The sequence below is a fragment of the Eleginops maclovinus genome, chromosome 15 (genome assembly GCF_036324505.1).
Source record: "Eleginops maclovinus isolate JMC-PN-2008 ecotype Puerto Natales chromosome 15, JC_Emac_rtc_rv5, whole genome shotgun sequence".
NCBI lineage: Eukaryota > Metazoa > Chordata > Actinopteri > Perciformes > Eleginopidae > Eleginops > Eleginops maclovinus.
In genome coordinates, this window is record NC_086363.1 from 16,618,261 (window position 1) to 16,636,069 (window position 17,809).

Consider the following 17,809-nt stretch of genomic DNA (forward strand, 5'->3'; position numbering starts at 1 on the left):
AGTGTGAATGTGTATAACAGTGTGTATGCATGGTCAAACTAAATGATAGCCTTCCTCACGGGCAACTATAGAGAGTGCGCATGTTGCAGTGTCCTATAGAAAGCCAAACGCTGTGCTGTGTTCTTTAATGGATCTATTATATCAACATTACAATGCAAGGGTACTGTTTGTCCATTATCAATTGAGCCCCTCAGGCTGCAGGCCAGTGCAGCATTAATTTTTATCACACTATGCAGGTGTGTATGAATTTAACCCAAGAGAACACAGTGCAGATCAAAAGTGTTTCCCCACTAGCGCTAGACTTTGATTAGCTAACCTCCACTGCTCCAGGAGTGCTCAGACAACCCCTCTATCCACCTCTCCATACAAAGGGCTGGTGTATAATCTGTATATTTTCCATGATATTTAGCGTCTCCAGTTTGCATGACCAAAACAAAAAAGCACATCAGAATTTCACTGACATCCTGCAATAAGTATGGAGCATCTTTTGTCTCCCTTCCCTTATTTTGGTCCCTTTGCTGCTCATTTTAAAAACATAAGCGAGCCTCCTTGTGTGATGGTTTATTTTCGGCACAGGAGCAGAAGGGCACACACTCAATGAAAAAAAAGTCATGTTCCTCCACTCAGCAGCTTGTCTGGAACTGAACGTCAAAGCGCAATGCCACAGAGGAATGCTTTGTCACTCCAGTTTCAGCAAAGTGGAAGGACAAGACGGCTGCCCACACAGAAACCTGATGGATGAAATAACCAATGTGCTTTTTGCGGGGGGAAACTTGACAGGAGTGATGCAGCAAATTAAACAACTTCCTGCCGCAGACAAAAGGCTTTGACAACACATTTCCACATACCTCTTCAAAGAAAGTGTTTCATTTTTACATCTATGTATCATAGGAAGAAAATCAGAGCTTCTGCTGGTTTTTAAATTGGTATCTCTGACTTCTGCTGTGGCTGTTATTTTTATTGAAGAAAGCTGCCCTTTATCTTAGATTTTGAAGGAGTCGCATCAAATCGGGGTTTATTCATGGTTTAAATGGAAGATAAATTGCTGTTCACAACAAATGTCTATATTAAGCAATTGAGACACCAGAAGTTCCATTTTTACCACAGACTGCTAGATCACTAGTAGAACATTGATGAATACCACTCATGTATCAATCTGCAGGAAGGGAATCACAGTTATTAAACTTTGTTGACTTTTAAAAACGGTCGAAATGGAATGAAGTTTCAATCGTTACAGTTGTACACACCTTTTGGTTTAACTAGCTTGTTAGTTAGGTGTCTATGGCTAGATTACCTGCTAGCTTATGCTGCTTTGTTTAGCTATTACCTTATTGGTTGTGCTTTGAACATTCAGCAGAAATCAAGTTTTTTGATCTATGAACTTTTTTGGGGCACATTTGAGTCATGGTGGGGTACAGTGCCTTGCTCAAAGCCACTGCTGCAGTGACTGGAAAACTTTCACCTACTTAAAGCACCACTCCACTTTCTTTAAGTTGGTTCTCATGGGGACTTGAACTGGCGACCCACCAGTTCAAGTCCTGTATACGCAAAAATGTTATTTTCTGTCAACATGAATGAGTACAGTTGCCAGCTCCTTTAAAGCTCACTTCAATCTTCTTTGTGATGAGAAACATAACTTTATATTTTAAGTACATGTATACTCCATGAATTAAACCATGATTAAAAAGACTTTATCCATCCACCCAGCTCATTTGTTTGTTTGTGCCAGATATGTTCAAAGAGCAAAGGTTTAATATAAGTCTTTGTTGAGGCATGATGTATCCAAAACCGGGCAACTTCAATGAGACAATCGGACGTGTCCAGGAAGTCACTTCACCCAGTTTGCTAAAGACTTGTTTATGAACATAACTCAAGTCATTTTAAATTTCTGTTTGAACACAGAGTAAATAAAGGCAACAGGGCATGTTGATTAATGTTCTTCAAAGTATGTGGTTTAGGTAATTTTTTACTCTGAAGAGAGTTCAGGGAGTTGATTGAGTTTGCTTCTAAGCTTTACTGGAAAATGTGTAGTTCTATCAAACTAATACATGCTTCTCTGAAACTTCTAAGATAGTTTCCAAAGAAAGCATGTTTAATAACAACAACTTTAAATATGACTGCTCCTTTGTCTCTCCAGAAAGGGAATATTGAAATACCTCTCTGCAGATGACATGCCAAGTTTTTTTCCATTATGCTAATGCCGTAGCATTTATCAGCTTTGGGGCGGCAGTGGCTCAGTCAGGGACTTGGTCTTGGGACCGAAGGGTCGCCGGTTCACGTCCCGATCGGACCAAAAAAAATATTTAAAAATGGAGTGAGCTGGTAGCTGGAGAGGTGCCAGTTCTCCTCCTAGGCCACTGCCGAGGTGCCATTGAGCAAGGCACCTAACCTCCATCTGCTCCCTTGGCGCCGGGTACCTGGCTGCCTCTCTGCTCTGCCACCTCTCCTCTGCATGTGGTTGTGTGTGCATGTATTTCCTCTGTGTTTGTGCATGTATATCCTCTGTGTGTTCAGGGGCGGATCTAGCCATTTTGGGGCCCTAGGCAAAATATAGACATGGGGCCCTCATTCTTGAAATGGCTGCTAAATTTTTCCAATCGTTTGTGCCATCGGAGCTGAACCGCTGCTTGTTGCAATTGCCAAACAGCCAACAACAGAAGCAAACAGCGCGGTCTTTCATCATGCTGTACACGAGCCAGGACCTCTGGATTTTTTCGCCATTCTTCATGTTCATGTTGTAGTAAGTGTTTGTGAATCGTCTGCCCTGAGTGTTCTGGGGGAAATCTCCTCGTATCTGCACTGGTCCTTTCTGTACTATTGAACAACGCTCTCTGTCTGTTAACTTTTTTGGCCAATGTGCAGGGTCGTCGCCTATTATTAAATTATCTCCACTGCTGGTGGTAAATGGCCTAGCACTACTCACCACTAAATCACCTTCGTCTTCATCATCCAGAGTCACCTGTTCCTCTGCTTCGGCTTCTATAGCCACCTCTTCTCCTTCGGCACCCATAGCCACCTCTCCTTCCACTTCAACATGTTCCTCATCAATACCTGCTGAGCATGTAGAACTAGCAAGTTCAGGAGCTACTACAGCGGATGCTGTAGCAGCAGGAGATGTAAAAAAGCCAAAGGACGTTAATTTTGGCAGTGTATCTGCAATTCTTTTGCTCTCTTTTGCTCTCTTTCTTTTAGAATAACCACTTTCGTAGCTCCGCTTCATTTTTACCGAGTCGCATACAGTTTACTTCCCGCTGCTTTGGTTTGAAGGCACGTCATTATTGCTACGTCATCATATTATGGACTAGTCAATGCACAGTAATGGAGGGGGGTATGTGTGCTTGGACAATTATTATTTAGACATTAATTCGGTATTATGCTGATATTTCTTGTTTTTTTATTAGAAATGTGTTTTGTTTTTTTACTTCACTTAAGTAACAAATTAACATTCGTTTTTTGTGTCTTTACTGTGACTGGGATGGTCAGATTTGGGGGCCCCTATTTGGTTGAGGCCCTAGGCAATTGCCGAGGTTTGCCTAATGGAAGAACCGCCACTGTGTGTGTTTAATGTGTGTCAACACAACAGAGTAGAGAAAGCAATTTCCCTGTAAGGGATTAATAAAGTATGTATTCTTCTTCTTCTTCTTCTTCTTCTTCTTCTTCTTCTTCTTCTTCTTCTTCTTCTTCGGTGGTGGTGTGTTGGAAGAGGGAAGAGGGGTTTTTGAAACTTTGTTTTTGGAACGTTATTTCGTTCTTCTTTTTCTACTGTGTTTGATTGTATGATCATTTGTTGGGTTATTTGTAGTTTTGTAAAGTAGGTTAGTTGGTTTTCACGGGTGGTTTTCCCGTGCCTCGTGGCGGGGATGACGCCCTCTGGGACGCCATCGGTGTCTCTGAGACACGGAGTGCGGTTGGTGGCTCAGGCCTCCAGCACCGTGGAGCAGGTGCTGCTGGCTGTGGGGGATCAGGTCGGTCATGAAAACATTTCTTATGCTTCCCGCATGAATAAAGCGGTCGTGGTCTTTCTAAAAGACCAGAAATACGTCACGGAACTCATCGAGAGCGGATTAACCCTAGATGAGGAATTTATTCAGGTTTCACCGCTGGCGACACCGTCCACGCGGATCACCGTTTCCGGCGTTCCTCCGTTTATCCCGAATGAAGCGCTGGAACGGGAGTTGAAGCGGTTTGGTAAGTTTGCCAGTAATCTCCGCACTGTTGCTCTGGGGTGTAAAGACGAAAAACTGAAACATGTTCAATCTCTGCGGAGACAAGTGTTCATGTTTCTGAATTGTCCCACTCAGACACTCGATGTGTCTTTCCGTGTGAAACACGAAGATGGTTTCTACATGGTGTATGCCAGCTCTGGGAACGTTAAGTGTTTTGAGTGTGGGGAGTTGGGTCACAAACGCATTGCATGTCCACATAGACGGCACACCGCTCCACCTGGTGCGTCTGGGGCAGCTGATCCCGGGGCGGCTGAGCCCGACACGGGCCCTGGTGCGGGAACCAGTGCCGCGGGTGCTGCGGACTTAGTACAGACGAGTGTTGTGAGAGAAGAAACCGGGACGGTGGAGAGTGTGGTGAGTGGAGCTAAACATGTGGGTACAGGTAAAAGGGTGAAGGATACTGTAGCAGGACAGGTGAGGACTGGTGCTGTGAGACAGGTGGAGGCTGTTGACACACAGCAGGAGCTGCCGGCTGGCTCTGATCAGCAAGAAGAGCTGATACAGGCTCCAGAAAACAGTGAGGTAGCAGAGATGGACACAGACGGTGAGGGGGATTCTGACAGTGTTTCGGTTGCAGATAGTGTCTCTCAGAATACGGATTTATATTCTTTGGAAGAGATTAATGTCTTTTTGAATGAGTCTTTTGGCAAGTCAGTGGAAGTGAGGGATTTTTTTCCTGACACTAATAAGTTTCTTCAGACAGTGAGCACTCTCCAGAAAATTGTTGGGATGGATCTGTTGAATGAAAAGAAACGATATCGTCTCAGAAAACATGTCACTGCCATGAAAAAAGGTGCAAGAGGAAGCAAAAGGGGGAAGAAACTGAAAAAGTCCAAATAATTTCAACATGATCATGCAACACTGGGTGTCTCCTCTCTGCTGTGTGTACCTGTCGGTTCTCTTTCTCTGTGTCTTTCCTCTAATGCAGGCTTTGAGGGTTGCTTCTTTAAACATTAACGGGGGTAGAAGTGCACAGAAAAGGGCTTTAGTGTCAGAGGTTTTCCATCAGAAAAAATTAGATGTGATCTTACTGCAGGAAACTCACAGTGATAGCCTGAATGAGACAGACTGGGGAATGTGGTGGGGGGGTCAGTATGTACTCAGTCATGGCTCTAACCTTAGTGCTGGGGTAGCTGTTTTATTCTCCCCCTCTTTAAATGTTAAGCTTGTTTCCAGCACGGAGATAGTGGCAGGTAGAGTCTTGATGGTGAAAGTGGAACTTCTACAGTTTATTTTCACTTTTATTAATATGTACGCACCCAATCAAGGCCCTGAACGCTTATCTTTGTTTCAGGTTCTAAAAGACAAGCTAGACACAAGTGGACAGGGCGAGTGTGTTATACTGGGGGGGGACTGGAACGCTTGCACCAATGTCACTTTAGACAGAATAGGACAAGAGCCTCATCCTCAGTCTTCCCTTTTATTGTCACAGGTGATCAGAGAGGCTGACTTAGTGGATGTGTGGAGGATGAAACATCCCTCGGTTAAACAATACACCTGGGTGAGAATGCTAGTTGGAGGCGTTAGTGCAGCCAGGTTAGAGTGATTTTACATGTCTGCCTCTTTTATTGCTCGAGCACTGAACTGTCACATCCAACCTGTTGGTTTCACAGATCATCATCTAATTTCCTTAGATTTGGTTTTATCCACTGCAGAAAAACCTAGATCGTTCTGGCACTTTAATGTTAAAATTTTACAAGATTTCAATTTCTGTGACAATTTTAAATTGTTCTGGATTAACTGGAAATCAGAGAGAAACTCTTTTCCTTCCCTGAGTCAGTGGTGGGAGGTAGGAAAGGCTCAGATTAGAGTTTTCTGCCAACAGTATACATCCTACTCCACTGCAAACATTAGAAGGGCTATAGAGCAGTTAGAGAGGGAGATCAGTGAGTTAGAGAGGGTGTCTGTTGAAAACATAGAACAGTCCCTCCTAAAAAAACAACAGCTTAACTGTTTTCTTCAGGAGAAAGCCAAAGGAGCTCTGATCAGAGCCCGTTTTACTTCCATGAGAGACATTGATGCACCAACCACCTTTTTCTTCAACCTGGAGAGGTCTGTGGGCCAAAGGAAGCAGGTGGTATGTTTACGTCTTCCAGATGGACAAGTAACCTCTGAACCTGCTGAGATGAGGAGACACGCAGTGTCCTTCTACACAGACCTGTTCAAAGCCGAAGGTTGCGATGTGGAAGCTGCTGATGAACTTCTTCAGGGTCTTCCACAGTGGAGTTCAGCAGAAAGTGACACCCTGGGTTCTGACATTACTCTGGAGGAACTGACCTCTGCAGTGACACAGATGGCCTCCGGCAAGGCTCCAGGCATAGATGGCTTACCTGCAGACTTTTTCAAACACTTCTGGAGTATTTTAGGACATGACTTGTTGGACGTGGTTAAGGAGTCCTTTGGAAAAGAGGCTCTTCCAGCTTCCTGTAGGCGTTCGGTGATTTCACTGTTACCTAAGAAAGGAGATTTAACCCTGCTGAAGAACTGGAGACCTGTGGCCCTGTTATGTACAGACTATAAGATACTGTCAAAGGTTTTAGCCAACAGGCTGAAGTGTTTTATTGAACTTCTTATTGGAACTGATCAGACATATTGCATTCCTGGCAGATCAATTGTGGACAATTTGTTTTTGATGAGAGACACTTTTGACGTCTGTGAGCTGTATAACCTAAATGTTGGTATAATTTCTATTGACCAGGAGAAGGCGTTTGATCGTGTTGATCACTCCTTTCTGTTTGCCACATTGCAGGCTTTTGGTGTTGGGGAGAATTTTTTGTCCTGGGTGAAGTTGCTGTACAGTGATGCATGTTGTATTGTGAAGGTGGGGGGAGGACTGAGCAGACCTGTACCAGTTAAAAGGGGGATAAGGCAGGGCTGCCCTATCTCAGGCCTATTATACAGTACTGCCATCGAGCCCCTTTTGAACAGGCTTAGGAACCGGCTGAGGGGCCTGTGTTGCCAGAGTCAGCTCAGGGCCCCCCTGTGGTTGTATCAGCTTATGCTGATGATGTCAGTGTATTTATCCAGGGTCAGCAAGACATCCAGGAGCTACAAGACAGTCTAGTTCTGTATGGCAAGGCTGCTTCAGCCAAAGTTAACTGGGAGAAGAGCGAGGCTTGTTTGGTAGGTCAGTGGGGTGTAGAGAATAGGCCCAGTCTTCCTGGTAACCTCAGGTGGGGAAACAAGGGTTTAAAGGTCCTGGGAGTTTGGTTGGGGACTGGGGACATGGTGGCACAGACCTGAGAGGGAGTGCTGGGAAAAGTGCAAGCTAAATTATCCAAATGGAAATGGCTGCTACCCCAGCTGTCCTACAGGGGAAGAGTTCTCATAGCCAACAATCTGGTCGCCTCATCTCTGTGGCACAGACTCCAGGTAATATCCCCACCGCCGGACCTCATGAAACAACTGTGGATTTCTTCTGGTCGGGACATCACTGGGTGCCAGCATCGGTCCTGTACCTACCTGTGGCAGAGGGGGGCAGGGCCTTGTGGACATCACGGCTAGGACTGCTGCTTTTCGACTACAGGCAGCTCAGCGGCTGCTGTATGGGTCATCTCCCTGCTGGCTGGCTATGGCCCGACTGTTGCTTTGGAAGGCAGGGGGTTTTGGTTTTGATAAACACCTGTTTCTGCTCAAGGCCCCTGCGTACACGATAACTGGACTTGCACCTTTTTACAGTTCAGTCATCAGTGCCTGGAAGATCCTGAGTTTTTCCAGACCACCTGACGCCCGTCCTGGGATGTGGCTGTATGAGGAGCCACTGTTTGATAGTGGTTTTCTTTCTGGAACCCCCTTCTCTTCGGCCACCCTAAGGAGCGGTTTCATCAAAGCAGGGGTGGTAAAACTGGGCCATTTGACAGGGATCTCTACAGAAAGACTGGCTGAAGTGACAGGTGTTTGGTCAACCCGAGTTTTACAAAACTTGGTAGATGAGGTGTGGCATTCGCTGTCGCCATCCCACCGGACTTACGCTCGGAATACGGATCTAGCTGACCAGTGGAGAAAGGGATACGAGTACATCTTCCCTCCCTTGAGTGTGGGTCCTGCGGTGGGGGAATGGAGAGAAGAGGACGGTCTCCTGCTGTCCCTGAGGACTTTGACACTTGGAACTTTCAGCTCCTGCAGTGGGAAGCAGCTATACTCTTGCTGTGTAAAGGTGCTCAACATCAGTTCACTTGCAGGCGTCAAGGAGTCGAGGTGGACAGATGTGTTTGGCTTGGGTTTTTCCCCTCAGGGCAGCTGGCGTAGATGGCTGACATCCAATGGAGAATTATACATGGAGCAATTGCCACAAATAAATATAAAGCACATTTTGACCCAGGCACAAGGGGGGGGGCTGCCCGTTCTGTTTCATGGCAGAAACATTGGAACATTTGGTAGTGTCCTGTCCCCGATTGGCTGGTGTAAAACAAATGGTACAGGAGTGGGTGGAGGGGTTAGGGGAGGTTTTCACCATACCACTATTTGTCCATGGCCCCAAATACACCCTGAAAAAGAGTAAACCTCTAGCTTTGGTAAATTTCTTGTTTGCTAATGCTAAGTTAGCGATCTGGAAAAGTCGGAAAAATCAACTTGCTGGAGTGGGATGGACAGATGAAGTGCTCTGTCTGAGGGGGCTGGTGGCAGCGCGTCTGAGGGTGGAGCATGCATACTACAAACTGACCAATAATCTGCAGGGTTTTTTGGATGTGTGGGCTGTTGGGCAGGTTCTGTGCTCACTTGGGGAGAACAACTCTTTAGTGCTGACTTTTTAAAAGATGTAGTTTGTAGTAGTGTGTGTGGTCTTTTATGGTCACAATGTTTAAATAATATTTATTTATTTATTTATTCATGAAAAACTGATGATTTTAATGGATTGTATTGTTATTTTCTGACTTTTGTTGTGGGAAAAGACAAAGTGGTTTTTAAAAATCAAAATCTTCTTCTTCTTCTTCTTCTTCTTCTTCTTCTTCTTCTTCTTCTTCTTCTTCTTCTTCTTCTTCTTATTCTTCTTCTTCTTCTGTGGAAGGGCCAGCAGCACAACAGACCTCCTGCGCTTGGCTTGAATGCAAAACTTTGACCACTTTAAGTTCCAGCTCCACTGGGCCTGTCGGTGCAGGTAGCTAATTTACAAGTCAGAAAATATCCCTGTGGTCCTCTGGCAAGAAAATATGCAGAGTATTTCCCTTTGTTTGGGTGCAGTTTGCTGGCAGCAGTGCATAGAGGGAACCACAGTTAGAAGCCAACTGAGGCAGGAGAAAGACATTTTTAGTAAGAACTGTGTTACTTTGAAAACATTAAAGTAGTGTATTTCTCTAAATTGGAAACTTTTAATGAGGTATAAAATGTGTTTATACAGCTTCTTCATTTCCAAGCTGTATCTAATGTAAACGGTGTCGCTTGTTTTCGAAACCCAACTTGAGCATTGAAAATGTTAACCTCTTTTAGCTTTTGTTCAGATTTTCTGCAAGTTCTTCTTTCATCAACTTGTTTCTTACGTTAGTAAATGGAGGTAATGAAAGTTAAACGTATAGCATCTTTAAAAATGCATATGATTAAGGGGCGGGACAGGCAGTATGAGAAAAATAAAGAGCTTTCTGAAATTGAAAGCATGCAAACATGTCATAATAGAGGATCAAAACACTAATACGAACCTTAAAAAATAGCATGATAGGGTCTCTTTATCTTTACTGTCCTTTCAGAGTGGAAACTAATTAAGTGCAACAGAAACCAAATTATACAATCAAAACTACAACTGCAAATCTTCGACCAGCCTAAAATGAAAACTAACCTGATAAGAACAGGACACGAATGACAAATGAGTGCCAATCCTCAGATGGGTCTGTCAATCAAATCAAAGTCATTGAGCTCAGTTTGGTTTATTGCTTATTTCCTGTGGCAATATCACTTATGGATGGACAAATGTGACATTTAGGCCTACTTTTAATGATTTATTGCAGTTTTAAAATAAATTATTTTCAGACTTGGAGTTTCACTCTTCAATGGGAGCAGAAATATAAATATGCTTTTCCTGAGGCTTTGTCCTCAATGGAAGACATGAAAGATCTGTGACTGCATTATGTAACTGTGCACCGAAGCTGCTGCAGCTACTTTCCTCTTGTATTATTATACTCCTCTGTGCAGTCAACCGGAGCCACTTCTGCTCTCTGCCTGAAATCAAAAGTCGCCTATCTTACTTTTTTGTCAGTTTCTATCTCTTTCAGTCATCGTATTGGAATTTCTATAATTCCCTCTGACCCTCTCAATCTCCATTCCTCTGTATCCCATCTATCAATTTTCTCTTTATTTCTGGCAGTCTCACAATTTTATTCCCCTCTCTTCTTCTTGCTCTCTTTTTTAACACCAGTTGAAACATGGATGGGGTGGATTGCCTTTGACAAGATAGGAATAGGGGTGTATTTCACCCAATGGAACGCAAGACAGACATTGCACACACTTTTATTATATTCTATACCCGCAGAGGAAATAATAAATATTTAACACTATCAATGCCATTGTGTGCCGATATCTTGTCCTGTCTGTTTCCCTGTAGGGTAGCAACAGGTTTTTCCATTTCAAAGACAAAGTGGGGGGCCTGATGCTCCCCAGGGTGACATTAAACTGAACTTCCATGGCTTGTTGTTCGCCGTGATTGATTCGCTGCTTTGCTTATTTTTAGTTGCATTGTTTGACCTCATCTGTCACTTTCACTTTTTCACTTTTCTACCTCACTGGCTCTCTTCCTCAATGCATTGCTCGCTACAATATATTCTACAAAAGTTGACTATCCATAAAACTAATTTGGGAGTGAACACAGATAACGGACCGTAACAGGAAGCATCAGAGACAAAGGCTTTAGTTTGAAAAAAACACTCATTACTTAGGAAAAGTTTGGTACACAGTGAATCAGTCAGCCCGAAATAGATTCAGAGTAGGCAAAAGCAGGGAAACGTAGCAAGACCAGGTACACCATGAAGGAAAAACTGCAACTACGCTTCAATATGAGGTACAAAGAGGAACCGGAAATGAGGGGGATGGGGAAACAGGGAGAGGGATGATAGTGCGACATAGGTGAGGCTAGGGCTGAACGATTAATTGCATTTGCGATAATATCGCGATATGACAAAACCAGATTTTCCAACCGCAAAGGCTGCGATTTGACTGGTCACGTGACCAGATCACGTGACTTGCAAGCAAACCGAGCCGAGCCGAGCAGGCAGGGAAAGAAGTCAACGCTGCGCTTGAACCTGTTGCACAATGGCCTCAGGCTCGTCAGAAGAGTGCACGGCTGGAAGTTTGGTACCAAAGAGGGGCGGCACGTCAGTTGTGTGGAATTATTTTGGCTTTAAAAAGGAAGATGCTGCGCAACGTCAGGTATTGTGCAGAACGTGCCTCGGTACTGTTGCTACCTCACGAGGTTCACGATTGTAATCACGATTGATTTATTGCTTGTGTTTGTTGAAAAATACATGAGAAGAGGACCTTGAAAAAATAATCGCATATTAAATCGCAATTGTACGACGGAGTATTAGGGCCACATATGAAGAAAAAAAATATTTTTGCCGTGACGAGATTAAAGTCGACACGGCGACTTTAAAGTCAACATGTCGACATTAAACTCGAAATGTCGAGAATAAAGTTGAAATATTATGTCGAGTTTAATCTCGACATGTCGAGAATAATCTCGACTTTATGTCAATTGACACTGAAAACTATTCAGAGAGAAAGCAACCGCTCCACAGGTGCAGTTTGAGTCACGCATGGTTCTTACACTAATCACCACACTGTGGTTCTGCGCTAAAACAGCGAGGATCTCTTTATTGTTAAATCCAATTCGGAAGTATAATTTGACCAAATGATCTACACAAGCCATTTCGGATTCAGTGCAGGACCTGTGGGAGCGGTTGCTATGTCTCCCAACTAATTTCAACTTTATTCTCGACATTTCGAGTTTTATCTCGACACGTCGAGGTTAAAGTCGACATAATATTTCAACTTTATTCTCGATATTTCGAGTTTAATGTCGACATGTTGACTTTAAAGTCGCCGTGTCGACTTTAATCTCGACACGGCAAAAATATTTTTTTTCTTCATATGTGGCCCTAATACTCGTCGTACAATTGCAATATTTACGACGGAGTATTAGGGCCACATATGAAGAAAAAAAATATTTTTGCCGTGACGAGATTAAAGTCGACACGGCGACTTTAAAGTCGACACGGCGACTTTAAAGTCAACATGTCGACATTAAACTCGAAATATCGAGAATAAAGTTGAAATATTATGTCGACTTTAATCTCGACGTGTCGAGATAAAAGTCGACATGTCGAGAATATAGTTGAAATTAGTTGGGAGACATAGCAACCGCTCCCACAGGTCCTGCACTGAATCCGAAATGGCTTGTGTAGATTATTTGGTGAAATTATACTTCCGAATTGGATTTAACAATAAAGAGATCCTCGCTGTTTTAGCGCAGAACCACAGTGTGGTGATTAGTGTAAGAACCATGCGTGACTCAAACTGCACCTGTGGAGCGGTTGCTTTCTCTCTGAATAGTTTTCAGTGTCAATTGACATAAAATCGAGATTATTCTCGACATGTCGAGATTAAAGTGGACATAATATTTCAACTTTATTCTCGACATTTCGAGTTTAATGTCGACATGTTGACTTTAAAGTCGCCGTGTCGACTTTAATCTCGTCACGGCAAAAATATTTTTTTTCTTCATATGTGGCCCTAATACTCCGTCGTAAATATTGAGGGAAAAAAATCGCAATTAGATTATTCTCCAAAATCGTTCAGCCCTAGGTGAGGCTAACTATTTTAACACAAGGGGAACCATTACAATAGAACAGTAGCGGAAGGATGTGGTGGCTCTGCAACGAGAGCAGAGATGAGTCACTAAGACAAAATGACTTGTCAAGGGGGACTTCCCCTTTTAAGTGAATTTTAGATTTAGATTTTGTTTTTTGTCATCCCATTTTAATTGGCTGTAAATGCTTTTTGCTGGTACTGCTTTATAAAAAAAGTCTTAAATTTGTACCAGTTTAATACAGGATGAGGTTACTTTAATCAACCCCAACTCTATCAGCACAACATTGGTCATAAGATACTACCATCAGAGTTTAAGTACAACCGGGATCTGGTATAGGACCACTGTTTGAAGGTCTCAACTGCATTTTTATCCAGTCTACAAACAGGACAAAGATAATTTATTTCAAGACGGCAACTGCCGGGATATAACTACATACTGTATACTATACTATACATACTGGATGTTCAACATATTACCTCAAATGGAACAATAAACCTGTTTCCCTCCCATTCCTGATGGACTAAAAATATTTAGGCAGTATATGCTGTTAAAAAACTGCAAAGATTTATTTCAAATACAGAAACTGCTGGCAGACTAATGACTATGACATGCCCATATTTGTTGTACTGAAAAATACTGTTGAAATATGCTACACAATATGATAACTTAAGCAATTTCGCCATAACCTTTTATTTTAATACCAGTTTTTGTTATTTATTCATTGATTGCATCACCTGCCAATCATTAATGACTTTACCAGCATTGCTCACTCACTCACTCTTTTTCTACTTTTTCTCTCCATCTATAATCCTTAACGTTGCTTCACGCTGTGTGGTTTGAGATGAAAGAAACTCTGTGTTGTTATTGACTGCGCCAAGAAACGTTAAAGTTGTCATATCACTGCTGCTGTGAAATGTTTTCTTCACCAAACCCTCAAAGAGAGCTCATTACGAAGAAAGGTCACTTCTTACGGCCAAGACATGAAACAGCAGCGATTTGCTACAACCTTCATCCTCCTGCCCCACACACACACACACACACACACACACACACACTTGATATTTTGGGCTCAGTAGTACGACCAATATAATGCAAAGCAAGCAAACATATTAGCCAGGATAAACATGGCGTGTAATAAGATCTCACAGTGAAATCAATACTGTATCTCTTTGTAGGGACACAACTCTGTCATCAAGCCGCTTGTCTATCTGCAGCTGAACAACAAAGACGGTTTAATAAGTTTTCGCTCAATGATGGTATGATGTGAATTTAAAAGGGGGAAAACAATTTCAATAAAAAACGTTTTTATAAAGGGACTGAAATTGATCCTCAGCTTCCGCATATCTAAAGAAACATTGGAAATATACATCAGCTGACTGTCATTGTAACACTGGCCTTACAACCATCGCGCTGTCATTTCTGTGGTACGATGCTGAAGTGAGCGACGAACTGAATATTGGAAACACAGGAAAATATTTTCATTTTTCCAAAATAGGAATCCTTAGACATTGTAAGCCTACTAATTCTGCCAAGGAGTTTCTCTTTTTTTGCTAGGTTTTTTTGTTTCGTCTGTCGCCTTTTCAGCAGGAAAGCTAAAAACAATTTACTTACTTAACTTACTTACATACATTTTAAGGTTCAAGTTTTTTTTTATCATGTGCAAAGTAGCTACAGTGTAGTTATGGCAATGGCAATGTTAGGTCCCGAGCTCAGTGGAGGGCTATATTATAGGAAAAAGAGAACCAATCAAAATTGTGGAGAGGTTCTAAATCACAGGATGGACATTCATAGCTGTTGTATTTGCTGCCCAATTCTAGGAAGGAAATTGCCTGCACAGTTAGAATTGATAACAGTGCTAAAAGTGCTGACATAGCTAACACTGTTAGCCTGTGGGGGAACTAGAGGATAAGCACACGGCAACATGGGATCAGGACAGTGTAATTAGTTGTTTTCGCCGAATGAGCACATTACAAAGCAGCAGCAGCTAGCTAGCTAGCTAGTGAGGCACTATGCACAAAATAAAGGCACGGCTTACCCTGGATTACAACAATAGACTGTTAATATAAAGGAATTACTACACACACAGGGAGAGTGACTTCATTCTCGACTCAGGACACCAGCACTCCACTATCTTTTACGTATAGCTACTTTGAATTTGATCTATACAGTTGAACCTTTACCATTTAGGGATAGGCCATTTGGGTTTGTCGGAGGTCAGCGCTCTTGGAGTGCCCTTCTAGTTCCAAGATGGTTACCAACTGCCAGCTTTTGTGACACACCGAAACGATTAATTAGACATTGTTGAAGGTTCATAGTGGTTTGTTGACAAATTAAATACCACACTTCTGTAGTTTCATTCAAAGAAATGGGAGATGTTGTTAAAAATGTTCAAACCATAGACTATATAAATAATGGACGTAGTATCCGTGACGTCACCCATAGGTTTGTGAAGAGCCGCAATGAAGCTCACAGTGGGCGACTCCCACCGTCGATATCTTCTCAGTCTACCTCCCGCCCACTCCCGGCTAATCCAAATATGGACATAGGGTTGGAGCTGAAGCGGGCGTGGCTACTGAAACACGCCCATCTAGCGCGAAGCTACATGCTACCGTATGCTACTTGCGGCGCTATCCCGCGGCCGCTAAAAGTCAACAGCACACTCTGCGGTCTCGTTGCTCCCGATTGCCGGTCGTCTTACTCAAGGTAAGTTAACCTGAAACTATACAACAAAACTTTACATACATTTCACTTACCGAAAAAACTGGAGACCAGACTTCTTGGACGGTCTGTTAGTACAATTAATCGCACATCAAGCCATATTATGTCTGATGTTTGGGCAACAACACCACCAATATGTCCGACAGGTCAAGTTCAGTGACTGTTAGCGGAGCTAGCAGAGCAGACAACTAGCGGCTAGCACCCACTGACGGCGCTAACCTGTCAATCAAAGTGACCACGCCCTTAATTATGCATAACTTTAAGCCTTAATATAATTAAAACGGGAGAGTTATATAGAAATTCACCCTCCTCACAGTTGTCATGAATAGGGAAATTAGCTATAGAGACCAAAAGCAATTTGTGTACCACGCTGTAAACATGTTTATTTCTGCTGTAAAAATGTTAACATGGGGGGTGGGGGGTCTATGTAAACTGCTCTGTTTTGGAGCCAGGCCACGTGGCCATTCGATGAACTGCAGTTTTTGGCACTTCGGTATGTGTTTCACTGCTCAGCCCCGGAGGTTGCCCCTTGGTTTGAACTTATTGCCTCTTTAAATATACCTCAACGAGTCAGGCTGGATTTCTCTTTTCCCCAATCGGCTAGTAATGACGTCTTTACATGGCTGGGTCAACAAACATTGATCCAAGATGGGTCTTTCCAAGTGTTTGCATGATAATAGCTGCATTTGTTGTCCATAATTAACAGATATATTTGTAAAAATTCAGTGTCTGGTCTTGAGTTTGAACATATTTAGGAGCTGCACGGACACACAGACCTACTCTCTTATGTTTCTGTAGCTCGGCCAGTGTCTCCGGTTCATATGTTCGGCCCTGGTGGCCTGAAAGCACGGCCTTCAGCCAGCTTCACTGAAATGAAAAGAGCTGCAAATGTTATAGAACAGGTTGTCCTGGAGGATTTACCAGAGTGTATGACTGTGTGCGTCTACTGTGTAAAAGGAGAACGTGCACTTACTGCTGTAGGCTTGTGTTTTTTTGCATCGCTGCAAGTTTCTCCAACACAAATGTACACAGTGAAAGCTTAGCTGCAAAGTCTCTCATACATCCGTCACATGAGTTAATGGAAGTAAACTCAAGTCACGGCAAGGCTGAGTTATTGCTTTAAATGCAGATTTAGACAATCAGAATGGACTGCAGTCCCTTTTCCTGTGTAGATAAATTAACTTAAAAGCTTTGATCAATTAGAGAGGAAAATATATCACTCAGGGAAACATAAAGCCTGTGTAAAACCTGCACATACACAGTTATGTAATTAAACGACCGGCTTTGTAGAAATGACTTTAAAAAAGGCCAGATTGCTTCTCTTTTATGGAACGCTCGTCCACCAACCTCTGTACAAATTGTTTCCAGAAATGCAGTATGTCATTTGGAGCCTTCAGTCTGCTTGTTATGACAGATGAGGATAATAACACGCTGCACTTAATTCAGTTTGCATAATGAATTTGTGATTTATTGGTTACGGGAGTAAAAAACAAAAGTGATGATTGCAAATCATCCCCACAGACGCCCATGGTGTCCAAAAGGAAAAATGGCTCATGCTTCTCCGCCAGCGCAGGCAATTAGCTTTGCAGCAAGAAGAATCTACACAAGATTTACTTTAAGATTTCCTCTAACAGCAGATGTGGTTATTAGTCTTTGTATGCATGGCCACATATAATGGAACAACTGCAAAAGCTTGCTCAGTGTTAAAAGGCATTATAATTACCCTTTACAATTTAAAAGCCTTGGCAGGAATTGCCTTTTTAGTTTATCTATGAAACATGTGAGTATAAACACTTCCTTTTGGGGTGGGCAGGGTGGGGTGGGGGTGGTGTGGGTGGACAACTTCACTGGAAAAACGATTTTATTTGCTCCATGTTTTATTTGACTGACTACGCTACTGCACTTTTAATATTGAAGCAAAGTAAGACAGACAGACAAAATAGACATTAGAAAATATTAAGGAATACATTTAAATACACTATAATATACCAAATTAAGTATGCAGAGAGTTGCATTTTGGTTTTATTCAAATTGAAATGCAGTGAGATGTGCAAAGTGTGAAGGGATACTA